Here is a 16,240-nt window from a genome sequence, read left to right on the forward strand (position 1 = left end):
GCCAGCATTAGTTTACAGAGCACAACCCGGGGCATGCCAGTCTCCTTATTTTATCACCAGGAGTGTCTTGAAATACAAAATGCAGATAATACAAGAGATGACATCCAATTTTTGCTTGACAGTTGCAAATAACATTTTATATTGAGAATGATGATATTTACTTTTGATTTTTTTTTTTCAGGCAATGGAAAAAAGAATCAAATTCTATTTATTCAGACCAACTGAAAAAATGGAGTAACCAAGATAATGGAATAATCCATTTAGTGCCATTGCATATTAAGTCTGTACGGATTTTCAGTTTTCAAAAACTTAAAACACAGTAAAATACTCTTGGTGCTACAACTACCCAGGGATGATCAGGATTTTGCTCAGCAATTAAGAGCATCACTGTGAACATCAGCCACCATATACAATACTGTGATTTTTCTTTCAAACTGCTCTCCATCTATGTGACCGAGTTAGCCTTTTCAACTAGACTATTTGTACTTAGATGTTTAATTTTTTTTTTTTTTTTTTGAAGAAGACCTCTAATCAACCTGCTTTGAAAAATTCCACTTAGCATCAAGGCACTTAATTATCTTGCTAACCTTTTGTTCAGTTGCTTTGTAAATAATGACATGAAACATTCCATCTTTTTACATCCAAGCTTTTCTTCTTACTGATTAGATTCTACTTAAATAGCATCATGTTCCTTCAAGTTCCTCCAAGATGAGGGATTTTCTTTAATCACCTGAAACCTGCTGATCTCCTCTTTAGCATCCTGAGATATTACATTCAACAAGCTTAAATCAACAATACAACTACTTTACTCCTCACAGGTTGAGTGTATTAATTCTCATCTCTTTATCAAGCTTTTATAGTAATTCAAGTATACAAAGATATGCAAAGTAGATTTTGAAATACAAAATTATTGCAATACATTAAAATAGGCTTTTCCTTCAAGTTTTAAAAATATACCTTATCTATAAAGAAGTTAATATTAATAGAATCAAATTACATCTTTATAAGAAAAACCAACTTTCTATTAAAAACAAAATGTGTTAATCAACAAAAAAAGTATTACTCAAATATCGAAATAGTTTTTCCTTCAAAAGCACACAAAGCAAGTATTAAACATGTATTTTCAATCTGATTATAAAATGCCATTTGCACCTGTCAAAGAGTGGGTATTAAGAATTGGATACAGTTGCTTCCCAGAAAAAAAAAGGAATATGTTATGTTTTTAATACGGGCAAATACCCGAATTAAAATAGAATGAAATGGTAAAATGTAGGGGCTAGGACTTTCAGCTAGCAGCAGCTTAAAGAAGTGCATTCCATAAAATTTGCAAGTACTTCCAAGAAACATGGCAAGGACATTTAAGCTTAAGAAAATTTAGAGAAGAAAAAAGGAATTCTTAGAAGAAACAGCTGAAAAGTCACATAAACCAGAGTCACATGCTCCTCCCTGCAAAATAGTAAAGCTATAGAAAAGTAAATTATTATCCATCTACAGTGAATATCTACCTTAGGTTTCGGTGAATTTACCTTCCCCTGACATGAGCTCTTTCCTTTATTCAGAAGCAATACATTCATACTTAAAAAATAAATCAAACTGCTTGTAACTAAATCCATCTGATATTTGGTTGTAATATTTTTAGAGTTTTGGTTGACAAAACACTAAAAACTTTGTTAAAGACAAAGACTTATGTAATTAGGTTCATTGTTGTTGAAATTCTACTCTATAATAATGTAAAAGAAAGAATGAAGGGCCCTGAGTTATTACTTCTTAAAAAGCAAGTAAATATTTGACTCAACAGGATTCTTTAAGAAATAAATGACATTTAACAAAGAATATCTGAGAAGCAGTCAAAAATACCTGGATTATCACTCTCTCCCTTAAATGAAACACTAAAAATCCCTGCCTACAATCTATAAAATAAAACATACACACAATTTTCTCTTCACTGAAAGTACATAGCCTAAAATAATAAACTTCCTTGTACCTGACTACTCTAATTTCAAAAATTAGATAAAAATAAAGGCATTTAAAATAGCTCATATTTATTATATTTATGTTGTATTTAAACATGAACTGAATTTTTTCTCAATTTGTGAAAAGAAAACCTGCCATTGACATATGTGTAATATAAAATATAACATATGTGTATTTTTAAATACAAACAATTTTCTTTCCTCTTGTAAGAGTCTTTAAAGTTCCACACCATTTCCTGACTATGTAAAATTGTAAGAAGGTGGCAAGTTACAGACTAGAAAGAACATCAGGTTGTACTTCAGAAATCCTGGGTTCTGGATCTAGCTCTATAAGAAGCTTGATGAAAGAATCAATTCAGCCATTTAGCCTAAGTGTCTTCATCTTTACATTGAGGGAATTGATATCCATTTCTTCTACTTTTCTTTCTAGTTTTATGATGTTTTTCCGAATTCTAACTCGAAGAAGATATTTCTTAAATAGTTGTTTTCTCTTCTCTTCTCTTCTCCTTTTTTCTCTTCTCTTCTCTTTCCTTTTCTTTTTAAGAAATGATCTTGCTCAGTTGCTCAGGCTGGAGTGTAGTGGTGCCATCATGGCTTACCGTAACCTTGAATTTCTGGGCTCAAGTGATCCTCCTCCCTCAGCCTCCTGAGTAGCTGGGACTACAGACACACACCACCATGCCTGGCTAATTTTTTATTTTATTTTTTTGAGATAGGGTCTCACTCTGTGGCCCAGGCTGGTCTCAAACTCTTAGCCTCAAATAATCCTCCCACCTCAGCCTCTCAAAGCACTGGGATCACAGGCGTGAGCCACCATATCCAGCCCCTCTTATATAGTTCCAAAAAACTAAGTTCCAAAACCACAATTCTAAAGCTTAGACAAAAAGTTATTTTAATCCCTTTTAGGTCTTAAAATAATTATGGTTTTGAAATATACGCTTTACAACAGGAAAGTAATTCTTAATATAAAATTTACTGATACATATCTTTAGATATTAAACAGGGTTTTTCTCAAGGTTGAGCATATTATGAAAAACCTGTTGGCATATTTCTGGATTTCATTTATAAGATACTTATATATAGCATTTTAGAATTTTAAAATCTCTCTCTGTTTTAATATTATATCCTCAATGATTTGGCCATCCAGTGGCCTTAGATTTAAAACCATCACCTTAAATAGTATCTGTTTTTTGATGAAGTGATGTCACTCCTTTAAGATGAAGCAGAAGACCCTTTCATTTCAGAATTACACCCAGAAAGAACCTAAAGTTTAAGATTTATCTCCAAATGAGGCTATTCACTCACATAACTGGAATATTCTGACTAGATCAAAGAACACAATATTTATCACACAATTCAAACTCATGACTACTATTAGGTATATTTATAAAGTTTGAGTAACAAACTTTACTAAAGATAGGTTCAAATAAATCCCTTAATTACTTTGAGAATACCCCAGTTCTATTGCATTATAATTTGTGTTTAAAGTATTATTTTTTCCAATGTAAGTCCTTAAAATAAAATTCCTTTTAACACTGCTTTTTCATTTCTCCATTTTTATAATATACCAAAAGTTTTAAAAAGAGGTGGCCTCCTGCACTCTTGATCTCTGAGAGCCCTTATATAAGTGTTTGCAAACAGAGAGTCCAGATGTCACTGGGAAGTGACACATTTACGTTGGATCCATGCCTTTTAATTATATCCAAATAAGGCAAAGTCCTATAGCTTGTTCTTGACTTGGGACCTCCATATTTTGCATTGTCTAAATTAATCACCTGGTTCCCAAAAGCAACTCTGCCATTAGCAGTTCTGAGGCATATTGAAAGTGGCAGTTACACTTTCAATCCAGTAGCAGAGATTAAAAAAATTTGAAATAGACTCTGGCAAGGGAACCAGGCTCACATAAAGGGGCTCTCATAAGGGCTTCCTTGAATCGGAGGAAAAATCTGTCAGGTGGTAGCAGGGCTTTGTGGTTCATGCCATCTCACTCTCTTTGTCTTTAATCACCCATGAAGAGTGGCAGCTCTGTTGCTATTGGCCATCAAATCACATCAAAACCTGGGCCTGAGTCTGCACGTTCTGAAGCCTCTGCTCAAGCAGCATAAGCCTCTCTGTGTCATCTTGAGGAACAAGCAATGACATCCTTTCTTCTCTTTCATAAATACCAGTTGTGGGGGTGGCGAGTCTGAATTAAGAAACTAGAGTACTGGTACCTCTTCCTGATGCATGCTATCTAAAAGATCGTTTGCCTGTGAAAAAATCATTATTTTATAAAACATGAGGAACCTAGGCCCTCCAATGTGATAATGAAGACGACTATATATTTAGGTGCCTGTGATATAGGCAGGTATTTTAATATAAATGAAACTCTCTTCCAATAAGTTCTATACTTAATTGCAGCATTATTAGTATCATTCGACAGAAAGATAAATATTTGTCTTGGTAATCTTACTGCACTAAATTTAGGCAATAAAATGTGTTTATTATAAATGTCATTGACCTGTGTAGAACATTTCCTTTTTGAAATTACATTTAATGCATCCTTCATCCAAATAAAGTTCTAAGTAACAGGGTACTCTAATTTTTTCCTACATTCATAATGAATACTAAAATACATATTTATAAAATGTACTTGTCAACATTAATAAGCTATTTTCTTATTAGAAAAAGGATTACTAAGATTCTATGAATGAATACTCACTAAAATTCATTTGATCAAATGACATGTAACATGGGATAAATAAAATTGTGAGTTTCTGGCATCATTTATAACATGTGGTCCAGGGACCCCTGGGCATTCCTGAGACTATTTCAGGGAGCCCACAAGTCAAAGCCATTTTCATATAAATACTAAGACATTATTTAACTTTTTCATTCTCATATCTCAAGAGTGTACAGTGGCGTTTTCCAGAGGTTATGGGATGTGTGATAGCACAACAAATTAAATATAGAAACAGATATAAGAATCCAACTGTCAGCCGGGTGCGGAAGCTCACGCCTGTAATCCCAGCACTTTGGAAGGCCAAGGCGGGCAGATCACGAGGTCAGGAGATCGAGACCATCCTGGCTAACACGGTGAAACCCTGTCTCCACTAAAAATACAAAAAATTAGCCGGGCGTGGTGGCGGGCGCCTGTAGTCCCAGCTACTCAGGAGGCTGAGGCAGGAGAATGGCTTGAACCCGGGAGGCGGAGCTTGCAGTGAGCCGAGATCGCGCCACTGCACTCCAGCCTGGGTGACAGAGCAAGAGTCCGTCTCAAAAAAAAAAAAAAAAAAAAAAAAGAATCCAACTGTCTTTTATTAAGCCAGACATTAAAGTGTTTTGCAAAACTGTAAAATGATGCTACCCTTCGTACTAAGTTTTTTCATTTGGAAAACACAGTTATTTTTCATTAAAAATAAGTTATTTATATTAACACAATGGGTTTATTATTATTTTAAGGTAATTAGTAAATAAATATTTTAAATGTTATCAGTTTAATTTCTAATTTGGTAAATATTGCTATATATAATACAATAAACAAAACTCTTTGCAGTTTTCTATCATTTTTAAAAGTGGAAAGGGGTGCTGTGACCAAAAATTTTGTGAATATTTAAAAATGTAATATATTTTGTATGTTTTTGCATATATATTTTATAACATATTTCATAATATATTTTATGATTTATATATGTAATTTTTCAATCACTCCCAAATGCAGGAGACTGAGAAAACAGTTTTGTGTACATCATTAATGTGTCTTAGCCAGAATACGAGGGGGCAAGTGAACAGAGCATCAGAAAAGCCTAGACTGTTATGGGCTCTGCAGGACTTAAGCAGGAGGCACTGCAGCCAGGACAAAGAGAGTCAGATCACTGCTTATATTTATTGACCATTGTCCCTACAGACCTTAGCAGACATTAGATGAATGAATAAAAGAATGAATGAATGAATGAATGAATGAATGGGTAAATGCTATGGTTTGGTTTGAGATGCAGCTGAGAAAGTAAGGTTCAACAGAACAAGACTGGGTAGAGTCAATTCAAGACCATGGAAAAAGTCAAGTGGAAGTCCAGGCAAGTAGCAGAGGTCTGAGCCCAAGGAGCAACAAGAGCAGAAAGAAGATACAGAGTCTGAGCTGGTACAGGGAAAACAGCCTCAGGAATGTCTCCCGCTCACAGACCTGGCACCTGACCACTACGGAGAAAAGGCACTGTCTCACAGGCAGTAGTGTCTTGATTATCTCTATCCCTTATAGGACCTTGAAAGCATCAGCCCTCTTGGAAATCAGTCCCACGTGGTTAAGGCTACTACTTCATGTGCTCAAAACGTCAACACAGAAGGAGGTGGTGCTACCTTCTCAGGGAGATAAGTCACAGCTGAGCCTCAACATATGGGATCCCATAGCTGGAACAAGTCATTCCTCTGGACTTTGGGATTCTTCTTCTGGAATCCATCCTGGCGTGGCTCCTACCAGTGAACTAAGGCAAAGCTGGACTTCGGATGGGTTTAACCAGCAGCTATACATTTTTTGGATATATGGTGTAAAGATCTAATTTTTCAGTAAGTACAGTTGTTTTGTGACTTTTTCAATAGTCTACTCTGTTGTGACGTATGGAATACTTTCAAAAAGATGGCAGTATAGCACTAAGTATTCTCTCTAGGGCCCGGAATTCTATCATCCTAGAAGGAACACCTGAATAAAGAAACATCCATTTTGACAAGCATACCTGAAAAAAAATATATATATATCTTTTCTCTAAGGCCTAATCCTACCCTTTATTCATAACATTTTAAACTCAACGAGTCTCAGGTTTCCGGTGACTTTTAATAAAGTTTAAAAGAGCAGCAGCTAAAATGTACGTAGATGTTTTATTTTCTATTTTAGTTCTTTCTACATTTTTGTTTTAGCAATTTATTCACTTAAATATATAGTAAGTGCTGATTACTTGTCAGACACAGATCCAGGCACTTGGCCTACCACAATCAATGAAACAGACAGAAATCACAGCCCCCATGAGATCTGCAATCTAGTAAACAAGCATTATACAAAATAATACATAATTCCATAGACCTATAAAGTCTTAGGTATTACTATACTCAGTTTTCAAATGAGAAAATTAAGTGACTGGGCCCAAGACCTCACAGTGTTCTAAGGACAGAGCTAGAACTCAAATATGGTCTAATGATACCAAATCCTGATGTTATTCCACCTGGCTATAACACCTTTATATCACACACTAAACACTACGCAAAAGGAAAAAAAAAGGCTATTTCATGAATCTAAATGAAATTATTTATACTTATACTATTCTCTACTTTTCTCTGAGGCTGGCAAATTCTCAAAGAGGTGCATGTAAACAAGCCTAACTGATAAACACTGGAAACTGATTCCAATTCATATCTTTATATATTTTATATTATTAAAATATCTTTAATATTTAATATTTATATGTTAAAATATCTTTAAATACTTTATTGGAGTATTATATATTAGCACTGATCATAAGTACACAGCCCAGTGAATTTTCATGTACTGAACACACCATTCCAACCAGCATCAAACCCAGAAAATCACTATTCCCCCAAAATCCTTTTTCATGCCAACTTCCAGTCACTATACAAACCCCCAATGGTAACCACTATCCTCAGATTTGTTTTGTCTATTTTTAAATAACAGAATCACAAAGAATATACTTTTTAACATCTTCTTTTTCTCAATATTATGTCTGTGAGATTCATCCATATTATGTGTAGTTAGAGATTATTCATTTTCATTCAATTTATTTATCTTTTCTACTATTGGTTGAGATTAGAGTGCTTGGTGCCATCGAGATTCTTATGCGGTCTTCTGCTGAATATTTCACATATTTTTCTTGAGTATACACCTAGGAGGGGCACTGCTGTTCGTAGGGTAGGTATATGTTCAGCTTTCGTAGGTAATGTCAGTTTTCCAATGCGGTTACACTAATTTACTTTCTCATCAGCAATATTTGAGAATCCTAATTGCTCTAGGCTGTAAATATTTAAATTCAATGCAAGATTCTTCAAAAATGAACACCGACGTATCTCTACGATACTCTCATACTATTTCATTTTACACAGAAATACAGATATGATTGGCCTATACTTTAAAAATAGAGATGATATAATAAATATATATACCTTAGTGTTTCCCAGTATTAGCATCTTCTTTAAGGTGCTTCCACCTACCAGCAGGATTATAAAATCTAGGTGGCAAAGAAATGTCAACAGGTCTGGGATGCTATGCTGTCTATGACAAAATATATTAAGCAAACACTTCCAAACTGAATGTAACTAATCATTTGATTAGAGTGATGATAGCCTTTTTCTTCTTTTTCATTACCATATATCTGGGCATTCTTGAACTAACAAAGTACCTTCTCCTAGAATAAAAACAACTACATAATGTATAAAGACAAGGCACTAGGTAAGCAAAGTTTCTAGGGGATTGAATAATTGGTCTTTCATAATTGTAGAAAGAGCCTGTGACTCCAACTTGCAAGGCCCAGTGAATCTATATTGTAAGCTAAATCTATTTCTGACAATTCATTTGCCTTTGATTTTAATAGAATGCCTATCAAAGAACTGGGAGCAGGCAAATACTTATCTATATTCCAATTCTGATAAATGGAATATTAAAAATGCTTAAGACCTTCCTTGTGCCATTTGGAACATGAATTTTCTTTGCTACTCATGCTCCAACTAGAGACCATGAAATGACAGGGTCAAAATGATATTTCAGAAGGCCAGTACATAAAAGATACTCAATAAACATTTAATGACTGGGGAAATAGATTACTTTTTAATTACAAGTGATATATATACACACAAGGAAACTCAGTGCTTTCCAGGTTAATTTCCAACCATGATTATAATAAAACTAAAAATAACTAAAAATAACTTTAATCATCTGGACTTCATGACTTTCAAAAATGCCTACTGGCTAAGTAGTACAATTACAGTTGCTGTGAAATTGCCTCTAAGAAGGATGTAAGATACACTCTTCATCTCCTATGACCTTAATATTTATTAGGGACTTAAATATAGGCAGTGCTAGATAACCAGCCCAGTCATGAAAGGAAAAAAACTAAATCAAATATATCTGTTTGGCTAGTACATTCTTTTTCTCCAGGCCTGACTTTCTCAAGGTGTACATCTGAGACCAACTGCTTCTGAATCTGAGCATCTTCGAAGGTACTTATGAAAAATGCATAGCCCTATTGGGCCTCTCCTCAGACTTACCAATTCAAAATCCTTGGAGTAAGGCCAAGATATCTGCATTCTTAACAAGTGCTTAAAGTCAAGTTTGAGAATCACTGCTCAAATTGGAATTGGAGATACGTGGGAGGATTGGGGTAGATGAAGGAGAAGTAGGAATAAACCAGGCTACATAATTCTTGGCTGCTATAAAAAAAAAATCACATAATTCTGTTTCCCTCTTTTGAACTGACCATCATTCTAATTCTTATCTAAGTTGCGTTTTTGAAATAAAGATTCCTAGCCACATCTTAAACAGATTAAACTGAAATCTCCCACAGAAGAAATGAGGAGTAAGTATTTTTGAGACAATATTCCTTAGCATTCTAATGATCAGGAAAGTTTGAAACATTGTGGTAACTGGCATGCATTTTATTCCAATAATTAGTCTGGCTGCTAAGAGAGTTTAAACTTTGACTCTCAAATTTTCATTGGTTTTAATCACGTATCTCTTTATTGATCTTTTCTCATGGACAAAAACAAATGACACTTTTACACTGACAATCCTATTCATTTCTATGGCTGACTTTTTCTTCCTTTTTGTTTTTAAATCTTTCTTACTGGAGTAAACACACACATAGAAAATTGTACAAATCATAAAGTGAACATACTCAGGCAACCAACACCTAGATCAAGAAACGGACCACCAGCACTCAAGAAGGTCCTCTTCTTGTCATCACTACTCACCCCCCAACAATAATGCTAACCACCACCCAAATCAGTGTAACCCACTTTTGAAGTTTATACAAATTGAATAATAGAATGTTCTTACTGGTATCCAGTAGTTTCTTTCACTCAACATTGAGCTTGTGAAATTAATCCATACCGTTGTATATACATACAATTGTTTCATTCTTTTTTTGTATTTTTTGTAATAATGTACCACAATTAATGCATTTATTGTACTGTTGTTTCCACTTTGGGACTATTACTAAGCACAGTTATGCACATTCTTGTGCATCTTGATGAACATATAGATTCATTTTTGTTGGTTATAGACTTAGAAATGGAATTGCTAGTCAGAGGATAGCTGTATATTTAGCTTTATAGTTCTACTACCAAACATGTTTCTGAAGTGGTAGAACTTCCAACAGTAGAGGAAAAGAACCTCAGTTCCTCCCATGCTTGGTACTGCCTCTCTTTTTCACTTTAACTGTTCTTTGTGGTTTTCACTTGCATTTTCTATGGTTGGTTTCCAAACTTTTTCCCTTAGGATCCAAATTATTTCACAGCTCTATGCTTCGCAGTCTATGCTAGTCCCTGGACCCCAAACATCTAAAGTTTAAGTTCCTGGATGAATTTAGCCATATAGAAGATAGTAAGCTCCCTCTAAAATAAATTAATCTAACTCCATTTTACTTTGGTTATATAAGCAGAGGCAGAAACAGTTATTATCTGCACTCACACCTAACTTCAGCATCCCTAAAAATTGAAAGAGAAAAAAAAAAGGTTGGGGGACCTAAATGTTGCTAACCCATATATAGTAAACAATTTCTTCACCAAAGAATGATGCTGGGTTGTGGAGAATACTGAATAGGCATACAGGAATATAAAGTATTCAGTTTTTTTATATTCTTCCGGGTTGCAAATTCTACCAACAAAAATTCATTTTCAGTAATGGCTCAATATCTATACTATTTAGCCAATGTATTTGTGAAAGCAATATGATGTGAAATTGAAGTTGTAAAACTTTTTTTAAGAGAAGAAATATAATTCACTCATGGAAGGTGAGCTAACGATATTATTCAAGACTCTGGTGTTATTTTTCATTTTCTCTGTGTGCTATTTTGTCTCTAAAAATGCAGCATAGATTTAGCTAGAAATGTAACTCTTAAAAAGGATTCTGTCAGAAATACCAGCCCACTAATGAGACATATCCAAGCCACTGAGGTAGACAAAGGACTGAAAAAGATTGCTGGTTGTAAGAGAATCATGGCTGAGTGAGAATTTATTTATTTATTTATTTTGAAGCAAAACAGAATTTCAGATCTACGTACTGCCAGAATATTTCTCCTTGGCGCTTCAAAGATAGATTGAGTTGGAAAGAGAAAGAACATTTTGTGTCCTCCCCCATGGTTTGGTAACCTTAATGCTGACTGGGGCTGTAGCAGTTTGCAGGGATGAGGCTAATTTGAGAGTGAGGAATGATACAGCTAATTCATTCCCTCAGGCAGATGTTGAAATGACTGTTTAGAAAGAGATTTAAGGAAAAAGTCGTTCACATAGAAAAATGTATGTTACTTCTTAGAAAAGCCTACATTTTCAATGCATAATATTTCCTTGCCCCCATGCCAAAAGAACTAAACCAATGTTATTTAAAGATTAATTAAATTAGATTGGGAGAAAGTTCACTAAGGTTTATATAACACAAACTCAAATAATAATTTTTTTCTAATTATAAAGATTTCATGTTTGAACAAACACCTTTCTTCTAAGCTGCTGAACATATTCAGAGGTAAATTAAACTATCTGAGTAAGTTGAGCAATTACAACAAATTAGACAACAGCCTCACTTGCTCCCTAAACCACAAAATCTTCATGAATGCTTTGCATTGACCCACAAATAGAACAATAAGAAGGATGTTAAAAGGTACTGTCAAAGGAACTGAATGCTAAATGCTGCAAGCTTTGTCTAAATCCATCTAAATAAAGGCGACAAATTGCCATGTCATGCATTGGAGAACCTTTCTTGTAAAGACCTGGGCAATAATGAGATCCTTTGGCCTTCTGCAGTGTCAGATCATATCAAATACAAATGAGCAAACTCTAACCTGAATATATTCATTTCTTAAGTAATCATCTATTTTTTTATAAAACTGATCAAAATACTCTTTCATTCCACTGTTTTCTCTAGAAGAAAGGTAATATAAATCATATAAAGGTAACACAAAAGTATGCTTAGTACTCCACCAACTAGCTAAAAGTCCTTATAAAATGTTACTTCTCTCTTTTCTTCATGCATTTCTAATGGATACATTATGCCTTATGACAGTGTTTTCTAAACTTCAGAATTTGGCAGTCCTAAATATGTGCTCTAGTAACCCAGAAGCCAATAGTAGGAGAATGGGAAATAATGTTTTGCCGGTGTTCAACTATACAATGCATAATCTCTCTCTCCTTACATATGTTATTCATCATAAAGAGTGAGTGTCTACAGAGAGCTTACCACATAGAATTAGAACTTTTGATTATAATTCTAACTTGTTTATATTTGTTATACAGATATAATATCTGGAATGAATACTCCCTTTTCCATCCAAATATCTGGCATAATCTGAATACAAAAGTGATTTATTGAATCCTTGCTGCTTCTGAAGCCAGCTACATAAACAGGTTTTCAAAAATTGTCAGTCAGCTGACAATACACTTTAAAGGAAGAGCCAACCATCAAAATAATTAACAACAAGGACAGAACAGGCACTGCCTAATCAGAATAAATACCCAGCCAATCAAAATGGTCATCACTATAAATAACAAGTATAGCCATGCTAGCATGTTCTGGCTGAAGAGTGATCCCAATAAAACATGTCATTCTAACAGTCACTGAGATTTGTTGACCTTCAATAAGCTATAGCAGGACACATGCATGCACACAAGCCAACACAAATCTCTAACTTGTTTTTCTTCTTTTATTTTTATACAACACTGTATCATTGACATTTGGACATCCTCCACATCCCATTAAATACGGATCTAGCTCATTCTTTTTAATACTATCAAAATATCTCAATGCACAATATCCTCTATTGGTAGACCATTCATCTATTGATGGATATTTAAGCCTTTTTCAGTTATTCCAACAAATAAAATAGCAGTGCATATCATTTACACATATATATTTATGTACTAATGCTTTCTAATTTTTAACTCTCAAATATTCTGACAATTAGGATTGCTAAAGCCAGATATGGTGGCACACACCTGTAGTTCTAGCTACTAGGGAGTCTGAGGCAAAAAGATCACTGGAGCCCAGGAGTTCTAGGCTTCTGTGTGCAATGATCATGCTTATAAATAGTCACTGCCCTCCAGCTTGGGCAAAATAACTGGACCCCACCTCGAAAAAAAAATTAGAATCGCCGAGTCAAAAGTTATGTATTTGTCTTTTTAACTGATTATGTGAGATTGCTTTAAAAAGACATTGCAACAATTTATACTATTAGAATTCCTATGCTCCTAAGGATTACACATGTAAGTGTTAATGCTATGCTGTGGTTTGGGTTCCCTGGAAAATAGCCTTTTAGAATTTCCAATCTACAGACAAAGAGGTTGGACTTTCTTATCTTACATCATGAGTAATTGCTGGCAGGTCATCCTCAGGGAGAGGCCATAATCTTAGGCAAGGCAGCTCTCTCTGAGGAAAATTCTTGGAGAAGGAATCAGCTAAAAATTATTGCCTGACCAAACTCTCAGCAGAGGGGAGAGTGCTTCAGTCCTAAAGGGGAATCTGACTAATCTTATGGTTGAAAACTGTATCTTGTTGCTTTAGTGTAAATTGTTGCAATGTCTTTTTAAGCCAATCTCACATAATCAGTTAAAAAGACAAACACATAACTTTTGACTCGGCAACCCTAATTGTTTTTTTCGAGGTGGGGTCCCGTTATGCTGCCAAGCTGGAGTGCAGTGGCTATTTATAAGCATGATCATAACATACAGAAGCCTAAAACTCCTGGGCTCAAGTGATCCTCCTGACTCAGTCTCCCCAGTAGCTAGGACTCAGAAACACAAATTTCTCTGAATACTAATGCAGAAGCATATTTTCATGTTTATTGACCATTTGGAATTTGTCTTCTGTAACATGCTTGTTCATGCCCTTTGCCCATTTTTTTTTTTTGATCATTTGGTTTTTTATTTTCCCTTTGTAGGAACTCTTTGTATGTTATGGAAAAGAAACCTATATTTATCACATGAGTTACAAATATTTGCCCAGTATATCATTTGTCATCCCGTTTATCTATTTTTTGTTAAATGTATCAAGAACCTAGAAGGAAATAGATAGTACACTCAAAGGCTTTTAACTTTGAGTGAAAGGAATTAAATAAAGGAGCCATGTCCAAAGATGCAGGAAGATAAAAGGAATCAACAAATGTTCTAACAATAAGAAAATGCTGTCTCAACCTCTAGGTCTTAGCGGTAAAAAGAAAGGAAGGAACTAAACTCCGTTGAGCTGGATATATGGAAAAGTACGGGCCCAGATGATACATTCCATAAAAGTAAGCCCCTTGGGTCATGGAGCAAGCCAAAGACAGGCAGAGGGGATTTAGAGTAGGAGGAGAGTAAATGAAGAATAATCAACACATCATATGTTTAACTTTTTATGTAGAAGAAAATTTTAACATTTTTTAAAAACTTTAATAACATTGTTATGTTAGCACTATTTAAAAATATTGTTGTTGACAAATTTTGATTTTAGAATAGTTTAAGACTTGTGAGAATCAACTGTTGATACATGCAACAATCTGGAGGAATTTTCTGAGATTCCTGCTGAGGGGGAAAAAGCCAATCCCAAAGGTTTACATTATATTATTCTATCTATATAACATTCTTGAAATGACAAAAGGTTGCAAGAGGGGCAGGGTAGGAGGGAAATGAATGTGGCTACAAAAGGAAAACAAGAGGAATCTTTGTGGTGATGAAAGTGTTACTTTTTTTAAAAAAATTTTTTTACGTTTTTATAAATTTAGGAGTGTAAGTTCACTTGTGTTACATGGATATAGAGTGCAGTGGTAAAGCCTGGGCTTTTGGTGTTCCTATCACCCAAATAGTGCATATTGTACTCAATAGGTAGTATTTTATCCCTGGTCCCCTTCCCACCTTCCCATCTTCCCACCCTTTGGAGTCCACAATGTCTATTATTCCACTCTGCATATCCATGTATATCCATTGTTTAGCCTCCCACCTGTAAGTGAGAATGTGGTTTTTGACTTTCTGTTTCTGAGTTATTTCAGTTAGGATAATGGTCTCCAGTTCTATCCATATTGCTGCAAAAGACATGATTTCATTCTTTTTTATGGCTGAGTAGTATTCCATGGTATATATATGCCATATTTTTATCCAGTCATTCCTCAGTCAACATTTAGGTTGATTCCATGACTTTGCTTTTGTGAACGGTGCTGCAATAAACATATGAGCCCAGGAGTCTTTTTGATATAATGATTTATTTTCCTTTGCGTACATACCCAGAAGTAGGATACTTGGATAGTATGACAGTTCTATTTTTAATTCTTTGAGAAATCTCCACAGTTTTCCCAAGGGGTTGCACAATTTACCTTCCCACTGACCATGTATAAGAATTTTCTTTTCTCTACATCCTTGCCAACATGTATTGCTTTTGACTTTTTAACAGCTATTCTGACTGTTGTTAAATGGTATTGTGGCTTTAATTTGCATTTCCCTGATGATTAGTGATGTTGAGCATTTTTTCATGTTTGTTGGGTGTTTGTATGTCTTCTTTTGAAATATGTCTGTTCGTATCCTTTGCCCACTTTTTAACAGAGTTATTTATTTTTTTCTTGTTGAGTTGTTTGAGTTCCTTGTAGATTCTGGATATTAGACCTTTATCCAGATGCACTGTTTGCAAATATTTTCTCCCATTCTATACGCTGTCTTTTTACTCTGTTAATTATTTCTTTAGCTGTGGAGAAACTTTTGCATTTAATTAAGTCTAATTTTTCTATTTTCATTTTTGTTGTTTTTCTGAGGACTGAGTCATAAACTCTTTGCCTATGCTTAGGCCAATGTCCAAAAGAGTTTTCCTAGGTTTTCTTCTAGGACTTTTATTGTTTTGGGTCTTATATTTATTTAAGTCTTCTAGGACTTTTATTGTTTTGGGTCTTATATTTATTTAAGTCTTTAGTCCATATTTAGTTAATTTTTATATATGGTACAAGATAGGGGCCCAGTTTCATTCTTCTGCATATGGCTCTCCAATTTTTCTGGCACCATTTATTGAACAGGATGTTCGTTCCCCAGTGTATATCTGTGTCGATTTTATCAAATATCAGGTAGTT

General features: G+C 34.6%; 1 protein-coding gene across 5 annotated transcripts in view; it reads right to left on the reverse strand.

Annotated features, from left to right (window-relative positions):
* Positions 1 to 16,240, reverse strand: part of MACROD2 (mono-ADP ribosylhydrolase 2) — a 2,124,972-nt gene that overhangs the window by 1,497,916 nt on the left and 610,816 nt on the right. The gene's annotated exons all lie outside the window — the stretch shown is intronic.

The sequence above is a fragment of the Chlorocebus sabaeus genome, chromosome 2, assembly GCF_047675955.1.
Source record: "Chlorocebus sabaeus isolate Y175 chromosome 2, mChlSab1.0.hap1, whole genome shotgun sequence".
Taxonomy (NCBI): domain Eukaryota; kingdom Metazoa; phylum Chordata; class Mammalia; order Primates; family Cercopithecidae; genus Chlorocebus; species Chlorocebus sabaeus.